The sequence below is a fragment of the Oncorhynchus tshawytscha genome, unplaced genomic scaffold (assembly GCF_018296145.1).
Source record: "Oncorhynchus tshawytscha isolate Ot180627B unplaced genomic scaffold, Otsh_v2.0 Un_contig_19232_pilon_pilon, whole genome shotgun sequence".
Lineage (NCBI taxonomy): Eukaryota > Metazoa > Chordata > Actinopteri > Salmoniformes > Salmonidae > Oncorhynchus > Oncorhynchus tshawytscha.
Window position 1 is genome coordinate 63,444 of NW_024609068.1, and position 23,558 is coordinate 87,001.

Genomic DNA, 23,558 nt, shown 5'->3' on the forward strand with positions numbered 1-23,558 from the left:
GGCAATGAAGAGATTCAGGATTATTCCCCATGGCCTTTCTCTCCCACACATTTCCATGGCAATTCCATTGTTTTGCTCGAGTTTGATTGACTTCTTTACAGCATCTACAGTTGAAGTCGGAAGGTTACATACACTTAGGTTGGAGCCATTAAAACTTGTTTTTCAACCACTCCACATATTTCTTGTTAACAAACTATAGTTTGGCAAGTCAAAGAAAGACCTAGAGGAGCACCTGAGAACAACAAACTTTGACTCAAAGCGACATGAACATCTGGCCATCCCATCAGATATCCCACCCATTGAACCCCGGAACATCATATTGAGACCAGCCCTCCGACATGGAAAGAGGTGGAAAACACAGTTCGACGGGCAAGAACAGCATCAGCCCCGGGGCCAAATGGAGTCCCGTACAAAGTGTATAAGAACGCACCAGACGTCCTGAGGTTCCTCTGGAGGCTTATGAGAACAGCTTGGCAGAAGAAGATAATACCCAAAGTGTGGCGTAGGGCAGGCGGGGTCCTGATCCCTAAGGAGAAGGATGCAGTGAACATCAGTCAATTCCGCCCAATCTCCTTACTGAATGTCGAGGGTAAAATCTTCTTTAGGGTCATTGCCCAGAGGATGGCCGAGTACCTGCAAAGTAATGCGTACGTCGATACATGTGTACAGAAGGCAGGAATATTAGGGTTCTCTGGCTGTTTGGAACATTCCAGCATGATCTGGCACCAGATCCAAATGGCCAAGGTGGAGAAAAGGGACCTCCATGTAGTCTTCCTCGACCTCGCCAATGCATTTGGTTCTGTGCCCCATGAACTCCTGTGGTCTGCCTTCAGATTTTTCCACATACCGGACACCATCACAAACCTGGTGAAGTCGTACTTCCAGGATCTGCAGTTCTGCTTCACCACCTCAGAGTTCACCACCTCATGGCAGTGCCTGAATGTAGGTATAATGGCGGGATGTACCATTTCTCCGTTGGCAGGTTATCATCAGATCCTCAAAATGGGTTGCTGGTGGACAGCGAGTCGACTCTGGTTTCCGCCTCCCTCCACTCAGAGCCTACATGGACGACATTACAACATTGACCACCACTGTCCCATGCACCAGGAGACTGCTCAGAAAACTCGAGGAGAACATCAGCTGGGCCCGTATGAAGATTAAACCATCCAAGTCACGCAGCATCTCGATTGTGAAGGGAGTACTCTCTGACCTTAAATTCTTCATCGGAGATGACCAAATCCCAACAGTGTCTGAGCAGCCGGTAAAAAGCCTTGGAAGGTGGTATGATGCAAGCCTGAAGGACAAAGACCAGGTGCAACAGCTGTGCAAAGACATCAGTAGTAGCCTACAGTCCATCGACAACACCCGCTACCTGGAAAGTTAAAGGCCTGGTGTCTGCAGTTTGGTCTCCTACCCCGGGTGTCGTGCCCTGAGCACAGTATGAGGTTCCAATCTCAACAGTGGAGAAGATGGAAAGAGGAGTCACAGGCTACTTAAAGAAGTGGCTCGGAGTTCCACGATGCCTTACCACCATAGGCCTCTATGGAGATGGTGTCCTCAAGCTGCCCCTCACCAGTCTAACAGAGGAATTCAAGTGTGCAAAAACCAGGCTCCAGATGACACTGAATGAATCTCGAGACCCAGTGGTGAGCAACAACGCGCCGACCTTGGCAACTGGGCGAAAATGGAGGCCAGGAAAAGCAGTCCAGAAGGCAACAGCAGCCCTCAGACATGCTGACATTGTGGGTCATGTTCAGCAAGGGAGAGGAGGCCTTGGGCTAACTAGCCGTGCTGCTTGGAGTAAGGCCACTGCACCCGAGCGGCGGAAGATGGAAGTGCAGGAAGAACGCCATCAGGAGGAGGCTGCAAGGTGGGCCAAGGCAGTCTCTCTAGCCAAACAGGGACAGTGGACTCGATGGGACAGTGTGGAGAAGAGGAAGATCAGCTGGAAGGATCTGTGGGCCATGGAAGCGAGGCGGTTGAGCTTTTCCATCAGAGCAACATATGACGTCCTTCCAACACCAGTCAATCTTCACCAATGGTATGGTGAAGATCCGGACTGTGCCCTCTGTTCCATGCCAGCCAACCTCAGGCACATTCTCACAGGGTGTAAAACAAGCCTCACCCAAGGACGCTACACTTGGTGTCACAACCAAGTCCTTAAAAACCTTGCATCCGCCCTGGAGGACAAGCGAGCTGCCACCAACTCCCTACCACCCACAGCAGCATCACTCTACACATGGACAAACTTTATCCGCGAAGGGGCTAAACCACCGAAGAGCGGCTCTACACCATTAGAGCGAGACCAGCTGTGCTTGGCCCGCGACTGGAAAATGCTAGCTGACATTGGCCGGCAACTTGTGTTTCCTCCAGAGATCGCAACCACCACCCTAAGACCTGACATGGTGCTCTGGTCCCGTTCGCTCAATAAGGTCTTCATCATTGAGCTCACAGTACCCTGGGAGGACTCAGTAGATGAGGCTTATGAGCGAAAACATCTGCGCTATGCTGATCTAGCTGCCGAAGCACGGCATCATGGCTGGAACACAGAAGTCTGACCAGTGGAGGTGGGCTGCAGAGGTTTTGTGGCAACATCTACAACCAGACTGCTTAGAGACCTGGGAATTAAGGGCCAGAGCCAGTGTTCGGCAATCAAAGCTGTATCGGAGGCGGCAGAAGGCAGCAGTCAGTGGCTCTGGATGAAGAGGAAAGACCCCAGCTGGGCCCCGAAGTGAGAGGGCCAGGAGGTATGCGGTCAACAATGCTTGACTCAGGGAGGAGGACGCCCCTGCCATGTATAGTCCCATGGGATGTTGGCTATCAACAACAAGGCAACTCCTATGACTAATTGGGAATGGGACTCAAGCGTAGGATTGATCACCCTGTCGCTGGCCGCCTTTGGGGAGGGTGTATAGTGTGAAAGGCCGAAACACCCTAGGAACCAAAGGTACACTACTGACGATGCGCTCCCCAAATTTCACCACGCTCACTGTTCATTAACTCTTGGAAGTGCTTGCACAAAGGATAGTAACATCTCCTGTGTTCTTGGAATCTGGCAAGTCAGTTAGGACATTTACTTTGTGTATGACACGTCATTTTCCCAACATTTGTTTACAGCTTATTTCACTAATAATTCACTATCACAATTCCAGTGGGTCAGAAGTTTATATACACTGTGCCTTTTAAACAGGTTGAAAAATTCCAGAAAATTGACATGGCTTTAGAAGCTTCTGAACCTGAAAGGCCGCTCAGCAAGGAAGAAGCCACTGCTCCAAAACCGCCATAAAAAGCCAGACTACGGTTTGCAACTGCACATGGGGACAAAGATCGTACATTTTTAGTTTTCTGGTGTTTTTCCACATAGGCCCTAAATGAACAAAGCTTTCCACACATCTAAGGTTTCTCTCCAGTGTGTGTTTGCTGGTGTGAATTTAGGTTTCCTGATTGACTGAAGCTCTTCCCACACTGATCACAGGTATAAGGTTTCTCTCCAGTGTGTGTTCGCTGGTGTGTATTCAGGTGTACTGATTGACTGAAGCTCTTCCCACACTGATCACAGCTGTAAGGCTTCTCTCCAGTGTGTGTTCGCTGGTGTATAATCAGGGAGAAAGCTACAGCAAAGCTCTTCCCACACTGACCACAGCAAAAATATTTCTTTGCTGTGTGTATGCGCTGGTGTATAGTTAGTGTTTCTGAAGAAGCAAAGCTCTTTCCACACTGATAACAAATATAAGGCTTATCTCTGGTGTGTGTTCGCTGGTGTGTAGTCAGATTGGAAGCTACAGCAAAGCTCTTCCCACATAGACAGACATAAGGTTTCTCTCCAGTGTGTGTACGCTGGTGTCTAGTCAGGGAGGAAGTTAGAGCAAAGCTCTTCCCACACTGATCACAGCTAAAAGGCTTCACTCCAGTGTGTGTTAGTTGGTGTGTTGTCAGGTGGCCAGACTGACTGAAACACTTCCCACATTGATCACAGCTATAAGGCTTCACTCCAGTGTGTGTTAGCTTGTGTATGTTTAGGGCGCCCAAATAAGCAAAGCTTTTCCCACAATCAAGGCAGGGGTAAGGCCTCTCCCTGAATGAATTCTCAGATGATATTTTAAGGTTTGAGAAGCAGTGAAACTCTTTCCACACTGAGAGCAGCAGTACGGTTTCTTTCCGGTGTGAATCCGCTGGTGAATAATGAAGCCACTTCGGCTTGTGAAATTCTTCCCACAGTCAGAGCAGCAGTGGTGAGGTTTCTTCCTGTACGTCTCTGCTGGGGTTTCTTGAGATGTTCTGATTTGGAGAGAGTCTTCTCTGTCTCTTCAGCAACATCGTGTGGCTGAGGCTCCCCAGATGATAAGCCCCTCCCACTGAGAGAACGAGAGTTAGGGGTGTCCCCTGTGAAAGACATTGAATAATTAGGTTTTGGAAATATGTGTGAATAAATAAGTTTGTTATTTTGCAGACGCTCTTATCCAGAGAGAATTACAGCAGCAATTAGGGTTAAGTACCTTGCTCAAGGGCACATGGACAGATTTTTCACCTAGTCGGCTTAGAGATTCTAACCAGCAACCTTACAATTAGTGGCCCTGATCATCAATATACACTCAGTGGAGTGGCCCGTTTATTAAGTACACCCCCCTCCGTTCACGAAACTGGATCGACAATTTACTAGCCACTGAGTGTTTACTGTTTATCAATCAATTAACAGAAATGACAGAATCATATTGTGGTCTCATCCACACCCCCCATTGTTCTTACTTGATGATATCAAATCTCCCTCCTTGTGTCCTTCTCTCACAGCTCCACTCTGCCCTGCTGTTTTCCTGCAGTCGACCAGCCGCACAGAAACCCTCTTCAGATCCAGCAGTAAGGTGCTACCAGGAGAGTTGTGACCAGGGGACTCCGGCAGGTTGGAGGGGGACGGACTAGCTCTGTCCTGGTGACCACAGAAGTATTGTACATAGAATATCATTAGACCAAACATTTGATTACTTTATAATACCTTCTTTCTCTACTTCACACTTCAATCACTTCAGCAAATTTTTCAAATGTTAGTGGTAGATTTTTTTACTAATGTAAAAACGTAGTACACTTGTAATGCCTCCTGTCTTATGTTCAGAACCTTTGAGTATTCATTGGAGTTGAACAAGTTTTTCACCCCTGAGCCAATCTTGGTTAACCCAGAACTAATGTCTCATGTAATTAGTCAACCGCACGATTTAGTTCTGAGTTCATACGTGTTAGGATGAGAGCTTAACATATGCTAGAAGGAAGAGCTCCACCTTCTCAAGATATGGGCCGAATGTCCCCTCCCCTTTCCAAAATGTTGGCGAACGCCAACACCCTGCGAAACCGTGATTTGTCGTAATAACCAGAGGCAAAAGCAAAACACATGAACTACTGCTGCTCATAATGATGTAGTATTTAGAGCTAAATCCATCAATTATTTGGTTTTACCTTCCACCCTGAATTAAATGAATGTCAATTTATAGAGTTATCCCCATGAAGAATAGAGCCACCGCTTTCTGGTGCCTTTTACAGTTGGTTTCTAGCAGAGTTATGTTATCCTATACATTTATATAATCAGGGTTTGGGGGCATTAGCCCCTCCCCCACCCCAAGCTCCACACCACTGGAATGGCCGTTGACAAATATCCAACTGTCATGACGTTGCCCTTTGGGAACAGCAAGCCCCATCCCCCCTCTCCCTGTCTGCAACCTTTTTGTCCTCTCATGATTGAGAAAAACATGATCTACTGAGAATTTCTCGAAGTTGGGGTTTTATTCGGAATTGCAGAAAAGGGCTGTCCCAGGATGCCCGACCCTAACTGGGCTCATAGGCGGTCCTCTGATTTAGTTCAACTCCAAAGGGAATTGGAGTTTCCTTCAATAAAAAGTACAAAATCACATTACACAATTTTACAAACAGTATCATCCTCACTCATTCATCTTATACAACAATTAGATGTAAACCTCATATCTGAGGCTATTACAGTGCCTTGCGAAAGTATTCGGCCCCCTTGAACTTTGCGACCTTTTTCCACATTTCAGGCTTCAAACATAAAGATATAAAACTGTATTTTTTTGTGAAGAATCAACAACAAGTGGGACACAATCATGAAGTGGAACGACATTTATTGGATATTTCAAACTTTTTAACAAATCAAAAACTGAAAAATTGGGCGTGCAAAATTATTCAGCCCCTTTAATTTCAGTGCAGCAAACTCTCTCCAGAAGTTCAGTGAGGATCTCCGAATGATCCAATGTTGACCTAAATGACTAATGATGATAAATACAATCCACCTGTGTGTAATCAAGTCTCTGTATAAATGCACCTGCACTGTGATAGTCTCAGAGGTCCGTTAAAAGCGCAGAGAGCATCATGAAGAACAAGGAACACACCAGGCAGGTCCGAGATACTGTTGTGAAGAAGTTTAAAGCCGGATTTGGATACAAAAAGATTTCCCAAGCTTTAAACATCCCAAGGAGCACTGTGCAAGCGATAATATTGAAATGGAAGGAGTATCAGACCACTGCAAATCTACCAAGAGCTGGCCGTCCCTCTAAACTTTCAGCTCATACAAGGAGAAGACTGATCAGAGATGCAGCCAAGAGGCCCATGATCACTCTGGATGAACTGCAGAGATCTACAGCTGAGGTGGGAGACTCTGTCCAAAGGACAACAATCAGTCGTATATTGCACAAATCTGGCCTTTATTGAAGAGTGGCAAGAAGAAAGCCATTTCTTAAAGATATCCATAAAAAGTGTCGTTTAAAGTTTGCCACAAGCCACCTGGGAGACACACCAAACATGTGGAAGAAGGTGCTCTGGTCAGATGAAACCAAAATTGAACTTTTTGGCAACAATGCAAAACGTTATGTTTGGCGTAAAAGCAACACAGCCCATCACCCTGAACACACCATCCCCACTGTCAAACATGGTGGTAGCAGCATCATGGTTTGGGCCTGCTTTTCTTCAGCAGGGACAGGGAAGATGGTTAAAATTGATGGGAAGATGGATGGAGCCAAATACAGGACCATTCTGGAAGAAAACCTGATGGAGTCTGCAAAAGACCTGAGACTGGGACGGAGATTTGTCTTCCAACAAGACAATGATCCAAAACATAAAGCAAAATCTACAATGGAATGGTTCAAAAATAAACATATCCAGGTGTTAGAATGGCCAAGTCAAAGTCCAGACCTGAATCCAATCGAGAATCTGTGGAAAGAACTGAAAACTGCTGTTCACAAATGCTCTCCATCCAACCTCACTGAGCTCGAGCTGTTTTGCAAGGAGGAATGGGAAAAAATGTCAGTCTCTCGATGTGCAAAACTGATAGAGACATACCCCAAGCGACTTACAGCTGTAATCGCAGCAAAAGGTGGCGCTACAAAGTATTAACTTAAGGGGGCTGAATAATTTTGCACGCCCAATTTTTCAGTTTTTGATTTGTTTAAAAAGTTTGAAATATCCAATAAATGTCGTTCCACTTCATGATTGTGTCCCACTTGTTGTTGATTCTTCACAAAAAAATACAGTTTTATATCTTTATGTTTGAAGCCTGAAATGTGGAAAAAGGTCGCAAAGTTCAAGGGGGCCGAATACTTTCGCAAGGCACTGTATACTGTATTCTAGGCAAGGCCATGCTATTCAACTATTTCTGTATATATATATATATATATATATGTATATATATATTACACACTATTCGATCCTACGTATTCTACAGATATAGTAAATATTCCATCCACATAATGTCTATACATCCTGTGATAGAAAATGTTATCATGTGAAGAGCAGCCTTGAAAATGTTAATCTTGTCAAATAATCCTTGGTTCCTGCCTGTACTTGGTAAAGATATGAAGAGGGGCAACATGACCCCCTCCTCAGGACCATCTGTCAGAGGCCCAGAATATGTTCTATAAGTTAAGACAGGAGGCAGTGCCAGATGTGCCAGAACCAACCCTATGAACTATGACTATGTAACCTGTCTGTAACCAGTCTATAAGAGATCTAATGGGACTGCCCTGAGGGAGCTACCTTCAGAACGGTACTTTATACTTCTAAGTTTGACCTCTCCAGCATGCTGATAAAACAATGATTATTTTAAGATTGACTTTCAGTGTCCCTGTGTTACATTTACACGACTATCCCATCATACACCACATGACCAAAGGTATAGGGACACCTGCTCATCGAATAACTCTTAACAAAATCACAGGCATTAATATGGAGTTGGTCCCCCTTTTGCTGCTATAACAGCCTCCACTCTGCTGGGAAGGCTTTCCACTAGATGTTGGCGCATTGCTGTTGGGACTTGCTTCAATTCAGCCACGAGCATGAGGTTGGGCATTGATGTTGGCCGTTTAGGCCTGGCTCGGGGTCTGGGTTCTAATTCATCCCAAAGGTGTTTGATGGGGTTGAGGACAGGGCTCTGTGCGGGCCAGTGAAGTTCTTCCACACCAATCTCGACAAAACATTTCTGTATTGACCTCACTTTGTGCACAGGAGCATTGTCATGCTGAAACAGGAAAGGGCCTTCCCCAAACTGTTACCACAAAGTTGGAAGGGCAGAATGTCATTGTATGCTATTGCGTTAAGAATTCCCTTCACTGGAACTAAGGGGCCTAGCCCGAACCATGAAAAACAGTCCCAGACAATTATTCCTCTTCCACCAAACTTTACAGTTGGCACTATGCATTGGGGCAGGTAGCATTGTCCTGGCATCCACCAAACCCAGATTTGTCCGTCGGCGGCGAGCCTTACACCGCTCCAGCCGACGCTTCGCATTGCGCATGGTGATCTTAGGCTTGTGTGCGGCTGCTCAGCTATGGAAACCCATTTCATGAAACTCCCGACCAACAGTTATTATGCTGACATTGCGTCCAGAGGCAGTTTGGTACCCGGTATGAAATGTTGGAACTGAGGACAAACAATTTTTACGTGCAACGCGCTTCAGTACTCGGCGGTCCCATTCTGTGAGCTTGAATGGCATACCCCGTATTCTTATCGGCAGACTCAACAGCCTTGGTTTCTCATATGACTGCCTCGCCTGGTTCACCAACTACTTCTCAGATAGTTCAGTGTGTCAAATCGGAGGGCCTGTTGTCTATACCTCTGGAAGTCTCTATGGGGATACCACAGGGTTCAATTCTCGGGCTGACTCTTTTCTCTGCGTATATCAATGATGTCATTCTTGCTGCGGGTGATTCCCTGATCCACCTCTACGCAAATGACAACATTCTATATACATTTGGCCCTTCTAAATGTAGCCGATGTGAAATGGCTAGCTAGTTAGCGGTGGTGCGCGCTAGTGGCGTTTCAATTGGTGATGTCACTTGCTCTGAGACCTTGAAGTAGTGGTTCCCCTTCCTCTGCAAGGGCTGTGGCTTTTGTGGAGCGATGGGTAACGATGCTTCGAGGGTGACTGATGACGTGTGCAGAGCGTCCCTGGTTCGCGCCCATGTCGGGGCGAGGGGACGGGCGTAAAGACTTTACTGTTACATAAACAAATAACACAAGCTCTAAGGCCACAAGACTGTGTACCTCCTGCTATGCTCTCAACGTGAGGATCGGTACAAACAAAGTAATGGGACTTGCTGAAGCTGCCATCTTGTGCCGTTGTTTTCCACGTACATCTTTTCAAGAACTGACTGTATTAACAAACCTCCAAACGAGCTTCAATGCCATCCAACACTCCTTCCGTGGCCTCCAACTGCTCTTAAACGCTAGTAAAGCTAAATGCATGCTCTTCAACTGTTCGCTGCCTGCGCCCGCCCGCCCGACTAGCATCACTACTCTGGACGGTTCTGACTTAGAATATGTGGACAACTACAAATAGCTAGGTGTCTGGCTAGACTGTAAACTTTACTTCCAGAGTCATATTAAACATTTCCAATCCAAAATTAAATCTAGAATCGGCTTCCTATTCACGCCGCCACACATGCCCTCCTAAAACTGACTATCCTACCGATCCTTGACTTTGGCGATGTCATAGCTAGCTAGTGTTTGGTAGAAATTACAACATTGTTATTCAAATGACCTTTTATTAGAATATTCTTCAATTAGTACTTTCACACTGTCTGTTGGCCTGAGAGGAGCCTCTGAGGCTTAATGCTGGCAGTTTATTTACAATGCCTTGGTGATAAGAGCTAAACTACATTCCACTGCATGATTAGTGTCTGTGTCAAATGCTGTTCTGCCAGGGCCAGGAAAACTCTCCCCCAGTTTCTCTTTCACATCGCAAATGGACACTGGACTTCATCTGTTGAGGGAAGGATCTAGTGTCCAATGTTGTATTATAATTTCTGTATAAACAAGCTGTAAATGACCTAGAGACAGACATTTGGCGCCATGTAAATATTGCTGTCTGTTACTGTCTGTACCCTTGTATAATTTCACAAATCTGTTAGTTATGTGGGCTCAGGAGGACTATAAAAAGTAGTAACATAACCCTGCTTATTTGGGCTTTTTGCTCTACACCATCTGGTGACCGTTAACCCTCCATTACTGCCGTAATTAATAATAAAGTTGGATGGTTTTGTAGAAATCTAAAAGTCTCTCCTTTTGATTAGAATAATTACAAGTTGCAAAAGTTCATTGTATTGCATTGTAAGGTAACAGAGTGACAATTTTGTTTAACTGATGTAACGTTAGCTCGCTAATTATGTTTTGTGGAAAAATGTAGGACTGCCGTTTGGACATGAACTAGCTATCGTCAGCTGTTCTTGTCTGTTAGGTAACTTTAGTAAAAATTTTAACAAACCTTCCAGAAACAATTACATCTTTCATTGCCTGTTAGCTAAGCTACAGAGGCTAGCTGCTGGACTTTGGACAAACAAGCTAACTTTAGCTACTAGCAGCTGTATTGTTGCCAAGCAACAGAGATGCTGACCAGGTTAGAACTCTGAGATGAAGCTGAAAATAAACTCGTATCAGAAATGCCACAAAAAGGAAGTACGTCATTGGTTCTTAAATGAACGGAAATGTGCACCTGAGGTAATGCTGGAATAGTGGAGGCAGCCCGTTTTCTTTGTGACTTGCGGTAACTAAATCAATAGTTATTTAGTAGTTCTAAAATGTCGGGAAACAATAACTGGCTTGATCATGCATAAGGTCATGTAACTTTGTTTACTTGCAAAATGTATGACTGAACAAAAAGTGTGGTTGAATTTATTCTGCCACTGTCTTGTCAATGCATATTAACTAACAGGTTATAGAGCAAACAACGCAATTATCACTGGCTTCCTGGTGATTTTACCGCTACTGCAAGGCGTAGCTTTAGCCTCATTATTTCTCCATGGTTCTGACTTTACCTGCTCGTTGCGCATTGCCTTGTATCAATGCGTGCGCTTTAGGCTAGTAGGCTACTTTGCTGAAGGACAACATTTCCCAGGGTTTTATTGCCACCATTTGTTTTCTGTCCAGTTGTTCAAATGAAACGTATGGATATGGAAGATCAAAGTTGATAACTAGACCTAGACATGTTATACACCACATTAGGCATACTGTTAATAAAAGTAAACTAAACTTACCCGATCCATAGTGGAAGCTATTCTTTCTTCAGCGTTTATTCAAATAAAAAGTGACAGTAAATCTGTAGCTAGCCTACACTAGTTACTTTCTTTGTTGCAGAATTCAGATTTTAAAAAAACAGCTAGATCAGAGCGATCAGATGTCATTATCAATATCAAAACTTAAGTGGTGACAAATAAGTGTCTGATGTGGGCTAATCTTAGTTTAGAAAGATCCTGGATAAGATTTTACCTGATCTATTAAAGTCAATAAAACGTTCAACACCCTATTCACCAAGAATCATGTTGTCTGTTATCGTCTAACTCTACCCGAGAGTCTGTTGGAACAACGTCCTCTTCGGGAGTCCAGATAGTTTAAATGTCTGAGGCCCAGTAATGGACGCCTATAAAATACCAGACTGATTGCAGCAGCGCTATCCGTGCAGTGAACCAGAAAACCCCGATGTATGTTCAATCCGACGTCCTCAGTGTCCATTTACAGCAATGCAACCGTGGTCGAAGTCAAGACTTCCCGCGAGAGCTGTTGAAAAGCAATAAAACGGCCTTCTTCTTCGGTATTATAAGCGCTTCGCATACAATTGTTAAGTGCATGTCGCCACCTACTGATTTGTCTGTTTATCAGCGTACTATTTTGTAGTACTATTCTGTAGAATGAAATCATTACACTTTGAAAAAAATGCCCAACCAACTAACCCTACACCCATTAAAAAGTCATAATTATTCCACTACTTTGGCCCTCTGATTCAACACCAGACCAGCAGACTGGGAGGACGGGATATTATCGTTCAAAACACCTTGTAACTCTGCAGTAAAATATTGTACACCCAAGATCTTTGCAGCTGCCACCACATCTATCCACTGTGATTTATATTCTATTCCTGCGGTACAGTTGACAACCATGGCCATGAACACCAAAACAAATAAAAAATACTGAAACATGTTATTCTTATCACTCTCTATTGACATCGGCCTAATCACAGGGATCCTCTCAGGATCCTTCACCCTGGACCCATCTTCCTCTTCTGACCTCTACCTAATCACAGAGACCCTCTCAGGATCCTTCACCCTGGACCCATCTTCCTCTACTGACCTCCGCCTAATCACAGGGATCCTCTCAGGATCTTTCACCCTGGACCCATCTTCCTCTATTGACCTCTGCCTAATTACAGAGACCCTCTCAGGATCTTTCACCCTGGACCCATCTCACTCTCTATTGACCTCCGCCTAATCACAGGGATCCTCTCAGGATCTTTCACCCTGGACCCATCTTCCTCTACTGACCTCCGCCTAATCACAGGGACCCTCTCAGGATCCTTCACCCTGGACCCATCTTCCTCTACTACTCCCTTCACTCCCTCAGCATACAACACCTTCTGCACTACTGTGATCCTGGTAACCTCAACCTGTCTTTCTCTCACTGGACACATCTGATCTCCAGCACCATGTGTATCCCTACAGTTTATACACACAACTTTTTACATCAATACTACACATTCCTTTCTCTCAGGTCCTCCTGCGCACTTCTCACATCTAGGAATCTCCCTGCCACACACTGCTGGAAGGAAGTTGTCAAGGAAAGGAGTTTGTGTTTATACAGGAAGTACCACCTCACTTACCGTAAACCAATCATGTCAATGTCGAGCTATATGAGCTCTTCAGCTTGTAGTCTTAAAACTCGGAAATTAGTTACTTTTGGCTCATTCAGCCATCCCAATGGGAAAAATTAATGGGGAAAAATTTGGGTTTTGAAATTGATGGCGAAATAAGGTTCGCACAGGCTAAGGAGATCTTATACGTTTTTGTTCTATGAGATAATAGCAGTCAGTGAGTATGACCTTTATGAATTATGAAGCCTTTGTGATGTGCTTGTTTTATTACAGAAATACTTCAAAATTCACAAGAAGTGACATTCTCTGATAGATTGTATAGCATCTAAACCTGTGTTTCCAACAGACCTTATTGTCTGCATTTATCCAAACATCATACAAAAACACCATTCATTTCCCCATAGGCTTTGTCCAGCGAACCATGGCAAAATTAGTGCCTATAAAATGATGGCATTACTATTTCTCTCTATAGAGCCCCACCGTGGACGAGTCATAATACCCATAAAACCTAGTGGCCAAACAGGGAAATGGATCCATTTGTTTTCCACCATTCATTTTTCCCAATAGGTGATTTCCAATAGGCTTTACCCTGGTGAGACATTTTGATAACCATGTAAATCTCTCTCGGAGAAGGTGTCTTTTATCAATATAGTCTGCACGATTTACTCTCAAATGTCACTAATGCTAATTAGCATTAAAGTAGACATCATGCAATGCTTCAGATCCATAAAAGCTCCTGCACATCATCTCCAGCTGACAACATCACTAACAGGTATTGTGTAATTTTGAAACTTCCCCATGACAGGTCACCGAATTGTCAATTTAATGAAATGCAGCAAGTTTATTCATTGCTACATTTAGATCATTAATCCAGACATGCTTACGTTTATGCTAGATCATTGATTGCAAGATATTAGCTCTTGTACGTTAGTCTTTTAATAAATGCTTAACAGTAAACCTAGACACTTGTAACGGCTGTCCTCGTCATCTGATGAGGAATATGAAGGATCGGACCAATATGCAGCGTGGTAAGTGTCCATGTTCATATTTATTTAAACTCAGAACACTAAGACAAAATAGCAAAAAATAGACCAACACGAAACAGTTCTGTCTGGTGCAGAGACAGAGACAGAAAACAACTACCCACAACCCATAGTGGGAAAACAGTCTGCCTAAGTATGGGTCTCAATCAGAGACAACGATCGACAGCTGCCTCTGATTGGGAACCATACCAGGCCAAACACAGAAATACAAAACCTAGACTACAAAACATAGAATGCCCACCCCAACTCACGCCCTGACCAAACTAAAACAGAGACATAAAAAAGGAACTAAGGTCAGGACGTGACAGCACTTGCATCTCATAGTATTCCGAATGGTGATTCAAGGCTCGCTACCTTGACTAGCCTCTCAAGGATCGGATCCTATTTTTCCCAATTTTCGCCTAAAATGACATACCCAAATCTAACTGCCTGTAGCTCAGGACCTGAAGCAAGGATATGTGTATTTTTGATACCATTTGAAAGGAAACACTGAAGTTTGGAAATGTGAAATGAATGTAGGAGAATATTCTTGTTAATTACAACCTCTTGCTAATCACATTAGCCTACGTTAGCTCAACCATCCCGTGGGTGGACACTGATCCTGTAGAGGCTAGATTCATTGATACAATTATGGGCCTATAGCATTCATAATATTGTGAGTCAGTGAAAATTGTCTTTACTCTTCACCTTCTGGCAACGGTCCATACTTGATCTTACTCTTATTAATTTGTATTTTGGTCCTGATTCGTTCAACAATACATTACAGTATCAAAGTATGTTTGTCTATCTTTAAAAAAATTCAGGGGCTCTCCCCGCCTGAGGCCTGGTCACTTTGTTAGGGTCATTTTCATTACGATTCAGAACAACTCCTGGTATGTATCCTAGAGTTTGTAGATCACATTTCTGTCAATCTGAACATTCTGAAGATGTGTCTGATGTACAGCTGTGAATCTAATATTTCCAATGATATATGATTAAAGGGTAAACATGAGTAATAACCTGATGTACTGTATGCTGACGTTGTCATAGGGGTGGTTTTACCCTATGTCATAGGGGTTTTACCCTAAGTTTTACCCTATGGGCAAACTGAAAGGGATGGAGGGATGAATAGAAATAGTGATAACACACAGAAAGCTACCATTGATGCAATGATAGAACACATTCAACTGTAGGGACATAGACCTTAAAACAAATCTATATGAGACATTTTCACCCCGACCGAGCACCCTGGCTCATTGACTATAAGGCCTACAGATTCATTCTGTTTTTATTGTTTATCAATATGTGTGTATGATTGTACAGATGCATATACTTCAAGAATTCCCTTCTTTTACTCTCAGATGTGTGTATTGTTAGATATTACTGCACTGTTGGAGTCAGGAACACAAGCATTTCTACACCCGCAATAACATCTGCTAAATATGTGTATGTGACAAATACAATTTGAAGATTAGTGTTTGTGTACAAGTGCATAGTGTGTGTGTGTGTGGGTTTGCAATTTGTGGAGGGTGGTATGTGCATTAACATTGGTGTAGTAACATAAAACATTGGTTTAGGTGTTATTACATGATCGGTTTAAGTTATTATGTTACTCACCTGACTGATAATGTAACTTATTACATTAAATGGAAAAAGTTATTACTATAAAATTCAACATTTTATCATATTAACCAACATGACATTACATATACCAGTTTTATTACATTATAAATCTGTTATTACATTAACCGTTGCTACAAGACAGCATACATAGATCTTTCCTTGACCTCATGAATATTATTATTCAATATATTATGGATTAGTTTTAGTATCATTTTAATCAATTTAGATATCACTTTAATTTTATATTAACGTCCTATTTAGAAGATAATGGATTGAATTCATATTAAATTGAATACATTAATATACACCTATTGTTGAAACATTATTCTACATAATGACATTTAATAATAATAGTATCATGAGTACATTTTCTATGATAACATTTATCCACTTAGATCCCAATGTGTGATATTACATAGACACAGGGGAGACCTGATCCTAGATCAGAGCTGCATATTATGCTCCACAGAGGTTACCATGGTGATCAGACTAAGGCAACTGTTTGACAATGGGAGATGGATATGATTGTTCATAGACAGACCTAAGGTTTGTTCGCTGGTGTGAATTCAGGCTCCCTGATTGACTGAAGTTCTTCCCACACTGATCACAGCAATAAGGCTTCTTTCTCTCCAGCGTGTGTTATCGTGTGTCTATTCAGGTTGTAAGCAACAGCAAAGCTCTTCCCACACTGATCACAGCTATAAGGCTTCACTCCTGCGTGTGTTAGCTTGGGTATGGTTAGGGCTCCTACACTAACAAAGCTTTGCCACAATCAAGGCAGGGGTAAGGCTTCTCCCCTGTATGAATTCTCAGATGAGATTTGAAGGTGTTAGAGGCAGAGAAACTCTTCCCACACTGAACATATATAAGGCATCTCTCCAGTGTGAATCCACTGGTGAATAATGAAGCCAATCCTTCTAGTGAAACTCTTCCCACAGTCAGAGCAGCAGTGGTGAGGTTTCTTCCTGTATGTCTCTGCTGGTGTTTCTTGAGATGTTCTGATCTGGAGAGATTCTTTGTCTCGTCAGCAACATGATGTTGTTGAGGGTCCCCAGATAAGTCCCTCCCACTGAGAGAGCAACGGTTAGGAGTGTCCCCTGTGAAACAAAGACATTGAATAAATAGGTTTTGGAAATATGGGTCCATAATCAAATACAACAACAATTAGGGTTAAGTACCTTGCTCAAAATGTACAGACAGATTTTTCACCTACTTAACGAAACTGTATCGATAATTTACTGGCCACTGAATGTTTTACTCTTTTATAATGTCATAAAATTACCTTTCAAATGTGTCCAGGCCTCGGGCGGGGAGAACCCCTGACCGGACCCCCACCCCATCATGGGCTACCACCTCCACCCAGACCACCACTCCTCAGAGGTCACTACATGCCTCAGAGAACTCTGATGTCAAAGTCAGAAGACTGTAAAGTGCAACATATTTTCAGATAGAAACAGGAAATAGACAAACATACTTTGATAATGCAATGTGTTGTCAGTTGGACAAAACAGGGCCAAAATACACATTAGGAAAAGGTTAAGATCATTGAAGCAAATGAAAGAGTAATGGATCAAGTATGGACCGTTGCATGAAGAAGGTGAAGAGTAAAGAATATTTTGACTCTGACTCCAATATTATGTGAATGCTATAGGCCCATAATTGTATCAATGAATCTAACCAAGGTAGCAAGCCTTGAGTCACCACTCAAGATACTATACGATGCAAGTGTCTAGGTTTACCGTTATGCATTCATTAAAAGACTAAGTGACAAGAGCTAATATCTTGCAATCAATGATCTAGCATTAAAGGTAAGAATCTCTGGATTAACTATCTAATATTAGCTAATTGTAGTAATGAATAAATTGACTACATTTCTTTAAATGGACAATTCTGGGACCTGTCATGGGCAAGTTTTAAAATGTCACAATACATGTTAGTGATGTTGTCAGCTAGAGATGATGTGCAGGAGCGTTTATTAAGGGATTTGTTTCATTGCATGATGTCTACTTTCATGCTAATTAGCATTAGTGACATTTGAGATTAAAAAGAGCAGACTATATTTATAAAAGTCACCTTGTCCGAGAAAGATTTTCAGGGTAATCTGATCATTTGAGAATAAATATAGCTGACTATACTGATCAAGTCACCTTGTCTGAGAGAGAGTTACATGGTAATCAAAATGTCTCCCCAGGGTAAGCCTATGGGAAATCCCCTATAGGGATAAATGAATGGTGGAAAACAATTGGAACCATTTCCCTGTTTGGCCACCAGGTTTTATGGGTTTTATGACTCGGCCATGTGGGGCTCTAAAGAGAGGACTAGTAATGGCATTTTTTTATAGGCACTAATTTTCCATGGTTCATTGGACAAAGCCTATGGGGAAAATGTAACTGTTTTTGTATGGTGTTTGGATAAATGCTGAAAATAAGGACTGTTGTAAACACAGGTTTAGGAGATCTTATTAGATTTGTTCCAGAATTTTTATCAGCTAACGTCACTTGTGAATTTAAGAATTGATTGAACTAAAACAGCATATAAATCACAAATACTACATTATTCATAAAGGTCATATTAACTGACTGCTATTATCTCATAGAACAAAACGTATAAGATCTCCTTAGCCTGTGCTGACCTTATTTTCAGTGTTTATTCCAAAACTTCAATTTTTTTCCCATTGGGATGGCTGAACGAGCCAAAGGTAACTAATTTCTGAGTTTTAAGACTACAAGCTGAAGAGCTCATATAGCTCGACATTGACATGATTTGTTTACGTTGGTGAGGTACTTCCTGTATAAACACGAATTCCCTTCCTTGACTACTTCCTTCCAGCAGTGTGTATCAGGGAGATTCCTAGATGTGAGAAGTGTGCAGGAGGACCTGAGAGAAAGGAATGTGTAGTATTGATGTAAAAAGTTGTGTGTATAAACTGTAGGGATTCACATGGTGCTGGAGATCAGATGTGTCCGGTGAGAGAAAGACAGGTTGAGGTTACCAGGATCACAGTAGTGCAGAAGGTGTTGTATGCTGAGGCAGTGAAGAAAGTAGTAGAGGAAGATGGGTCCAGGGTGAGGGATCCTGAGAGGATCCCTGTGATTAGGCGGAGGTCAATAGAGAGTGATAGGAATAACATGCTTCAGTAAGTTTTGGCCAAGTTCATGGCCATGGTTGTCAACTGTACCACAGTAATAGAATGTAAATCACAGTGGATAGATGTTGTGGTGGCAGCTGTTGAGAAGTACTTGGGTGTACAATATTTTACTGCAGAGTTACAAGGTGTTTTGAAGGATAATATCCTGTCCTCCCAGGCTTATGGCCTGATGTTGAATCAGAGGGCCAAAGTAGTGGAATAATGATGACGTTTTAATGGGTGTAGGGTTAGTTTGTTTTTCACAAAGTGTAGTGAGTTATTACTACAGAATAGTAGTCTGATGCACAGCCAATACACTAAGTGGCAGCATGCACCAATAATAGTTTGCGGACCGCCATAACACTAACGAAGAAGAAGACCACTTCCTTCACAGCTCAGCTCGGCTCTGCTCGGTGAAGCGGAATTAGTATACATCCACTGACTACTGTGGAGGTTGCATTGTTGTAAATGCTTCATGGCCCCTGCAGATTTTGGATTAAACATACATCAGCTTTTACTGGTTCCCTGCACGGATAGCGCTGCTGTAATCAGTCTGCTATTTTTTATAGGCTACACTTACTGGGTCTCAGACAATTAACTATATGGACTCTTGAAGAGGACGTTGTTCCAACAGACTCTGGGGTAGAGGTAGACGACAACAGTATTTTTGGTGAATAGGGTGTTGGACCTTTTATTGACTTTAATCATGTGGAGGTAGACGATACACAGGCATAAGGATTGTTGGTGAATAGGGTGTTGAACGTTTTCTTGACTCTAAAAGAACCAGTAAAATCTTATCCAGGATCTTTCTGAAGTATGATTACTTTAGATTAATCGAGTTTTGATATTTAAAAGGACGTTTGATTGCTTTGGTCTAGCTGTGACAAACAAAGTAACTGTAGTGTAAACTAGCTACAGATTTACTGTCACGTTTCTATATTTGAAGAAACGCTGAAGAAGAATAGCTTCCACGATGAATCGGGTAAGTTTGGTTTACTTTTATTAACAGTATTCCTACTGTGGTGTATAACATGTCGAGGCCTAGTTTTAACAATATTTGATCTTCCATATCTCTTCGCTCCATTTGAACAACTGGACAAAATAAACAATGGTGGTAATAAACACGTGGGATATTTTGTCCTTCAGCAAAGTAGCCTACTAGCCTAAAGCACACCGATTGATACAAGACAATGCGCAACGAGCAGGTAAAGTCAGAACCATGGAGAAATAATGAGGGCAAAGCTACAACTTGCAGCACCGGGGTAAAGTCACCGGGAAGCCAAGGCAGAAAAAGAGCCATATTACAACCTATGTTTGATCCATAACCTGTTAGGTCATATGCCTTGACACAACCGAGACAAGAAGGTGGCTGAATAAATTCAAATACACCTTTTTGTTCAATCATAAAACCGGAGAGGAACATCAGTCCAGTTGAGTTCACAAAACATGTTGGATGTGAAACGGCTAGCAAGTTAGCGGGGTGCGCGCAAATAGCGTTTCAATCCGTGAAGTCGCTCGCTTTGAGACCTTGAAGTAGTGGTTCCCCTTGCTCTGCAAGGGCCGCGGCTTTTGTGGAGCGATGGGCACACAGACAACAGTCGTGGGTGACTGTTTGTGTGCAGAGGGTCCCCGGTTCGAGCCTGGGTATGCGCGAGGCGACTGACTAAAGCTATACTGTTACACATGTAACAAACAGTTACACGACCTACAGAATGGTCAAGCAAAAATTTTCCAACGTTTTCAGAATACTAAACAACTATTGATTTAGAGTTACCGCAGGTCAAAAGGAAACAGGCGCTGCCTCCAATATTCAAGCACCATTTCAACTTCAACATCCTCTAATCACCTATGCTTTGTCTACTACAGTGACAACTAAAATATACCAAAAACCAGGGGCACAATTTTCACTGGGGATGGAGTGAACATGTCCCCACCACATTCTGAAATTGAAATTTTGTCCCCCCTGAGTTTTATCATTCTACTGTGATACTAAATGAGGAGCCTGTGTGCTTTAGGACCACGCGGACCCCTCCGGCTGTTCGTACTGTGTAATTGTACTGTGTAATCATTATGTCCACCCACTTCTGAAACCAAAGATGCGCCCCTGCCAAAACATGATTTAGTCCGATCAACCTAAGCTTAATATGATGCATCTATTCATGTGCATGCAAGTAGAAAAAAACCATGTTGACTCACCCAACTGGTAGAGAAATGCAAATGCCATCTTCCTCTGTCAATAAGTACATGCTTTTAGTTTTTTTCTGTCCTCTGTGACCTGGCTAAGGTGCTTGCACACTAGCCTTGTAAACCTCTATTCATGGGCAACGATGCCCCAGGCCAGCTAGTTAATAGCCCCTTTTCAAATGATTACTCTTTTTGAGAAGTAACTGTGAGATGCTCATCTCACTACACTGTCCCCTCGCCAAATGTTTATTTTATTGTTTTAGATTCCATTATATTCCTGTCGTGAGTGTTCCGTATTTTCTGCGCCTACTTCGCTAAAAGTCTTGCAAATAAAACAGCACTATTGCTTCCATAAAGTGACCATTGGACTTAAAATGTTTGACAGCATTTGTAGGTGCAACAGTTTATCAAATGTATAATGTATCACTTTCAAGTGCACATTTATGTCCACTAAGAACCATTGACTACCTTTTTGTATTATTTCTGCAAATGCCAACTTCGTTTCAGCCAAATCTCAGAGTTCTAACCTGGTCAGCATCTCTGTTGCTTGGCAACAATGGTGGCAGGGTGGAAATCTCTCCTCTGGAACAGGGTAGATGTTACTGTCTTTGCAAGGGGGGAAATAGTGGAGGCCATCTCTGTCACTCCCCTTAGTGATGTGGTCACCCTCTCCTGTTGGGCATGCAGGTCATTGGTCCACATATGAATGATGATATGGCTTAGGGAGCCAAGCTGGGCCACAGTAGCTCTGTCTGTTGTGGGGCACCATAACTTTGACAGAATTTTATTTGGGAAAAGTTGATTCTCTAATATAAGCTTGCCATTTGATTGATGGGAGTAATTACAAGCCATGAGATGGGGATGGAGGGGGTCAGCTGGGTTGGTGCATTGTTTGGTTGGATTGGTTTGTATGTTCTGATTCAGCTGTTGTCCTGGTCCAAGGTGTTTGTGGAACTCTTTGTAGAGTGGATAGTGGTGGCTGAGAAATACCTGCCTTGGCTCATGTAGCTCCTTCTACAGGTCCTGCATGTGGCCAGTGTTGACTGTACTGGACAGCTCCTCTCTAAGTCTGCAGGCTTCCATCCTGAGAGTCTGGTTGTCCTCCTCAACATTGTTCATTGCACACTGCTGCTCCCGGATCTCCTCCCTATGCTGACGCACCAGGCTGATCATCTCCTCTATAAGATGCTGTGGTGCAGGTGTCACGTGTGAGAGAGGCAGGCTCAGGGCTGTGTCTGCTGCAGGTGATGGAGGGAGAGGGACACTGGGGACTACATACTGGGGCACAGAAGGAGTGGAGGCTGTTGTGGGTAGTGACAGTGGAGATGTTGTAGGTAGTGACAGTGGAGATGTTGTAGGTAGTGACAGTGGAGATGTTGTAAGTGCAGCAACAAGAGGTTTTATTTAGTCGAAGTAGTAGACCCAATCAATCAGAAATATTTGGTCTCGCCTCCTGAGTGGGGCAGCGGTCTAAGGTACTGCATCGCAGTGCTAGAGGCATCGCTACAGAACCGGGTTCAATCCCTGGTGCGGCTGGCTTACGGGTGAAGCGAGCAGTGTGTCAAGAAGCAGTGCTGCTTGGCAGGATTGTATTTCGGGAGGGACACATGGCTCTCGACCTTCGCCTCTCCCGAGGCCATACTGGAATTGCAGCGATGGGACAAGACTGTTAATTACCAATTGGAAATCATGAAATGGAGGGTAATAAAAATAAATATATATTTGGTCTAATTATATTCTATGTACAATACTTCCTCTGGTCACCAGGACAGAGCTAGCCCACATACCTCCACCCTGCCAGAGTCCCCGGGTTGCAACTCTCCCGGTAGCGCCTTACTGCAGGGTCTGAAGAGGGTGTCTTCATTGCTGATCGACTGCAGGAAAACACCAGGGCAGAGTGGATCTTCGAGAGGTGGACACGAGGAAAATAGAGATTTGATTTCAAGTAAGAACAATGTTCTATGTGGATTAGACTACATTCTGCTTCTGAAACTTCTGTTAATTGATTGATAAACATTATACACTCCTTGCCAGTTTATTAGGTACACCCATCTTGTACCGGATCGGAGCTGCCTTTTTCTCCAGAACAGCCTTAATTCTTCGGGGCATTGATTCTACAAAGCGCCAGAATTTTTCCAGAGGATGTTGATCCATGCTGACGCGATGGCATTACGCAGTTGCTGCAGATTGGACAGTGTCACATTCATGCTGCCAACAGCCCGTTCCATCTCATCTCAAAGTTACTCTATTGGGTTTGGTCAGCAACTATGTTCAGATTGGCTGTGGCGTTAAATCGTTGCTCAGTTGGTATCAAGGTACCTAACATGTGCCAGGAAGACATTCCCCACACCAGTACACCGCCGCCAGGCTGGATGGGTCCATGGGCTCATGCTTTGCACACCAAATCCCGACTGCCATCAGCATGACGCAACAAAAACCGGGATTTGTCGGAACAGGTCATGTTTTCCAATCC

The 23,558-nt window shown here is 43.3% G+C and overlaps 1 pseudogene; it reads right to left on the reverse strand.

Annotated features, from left to right (window-relative positions):
• Window positions 1–3,248: 3,248 nt before the first annotated feature.
• LOC121844223 lies at window positions 3,249–13,152 on the reverse strand (annotated as a pseudogene).
• Window positions 13,153–23,558: the final 10,406 nt, after the last annotated feature.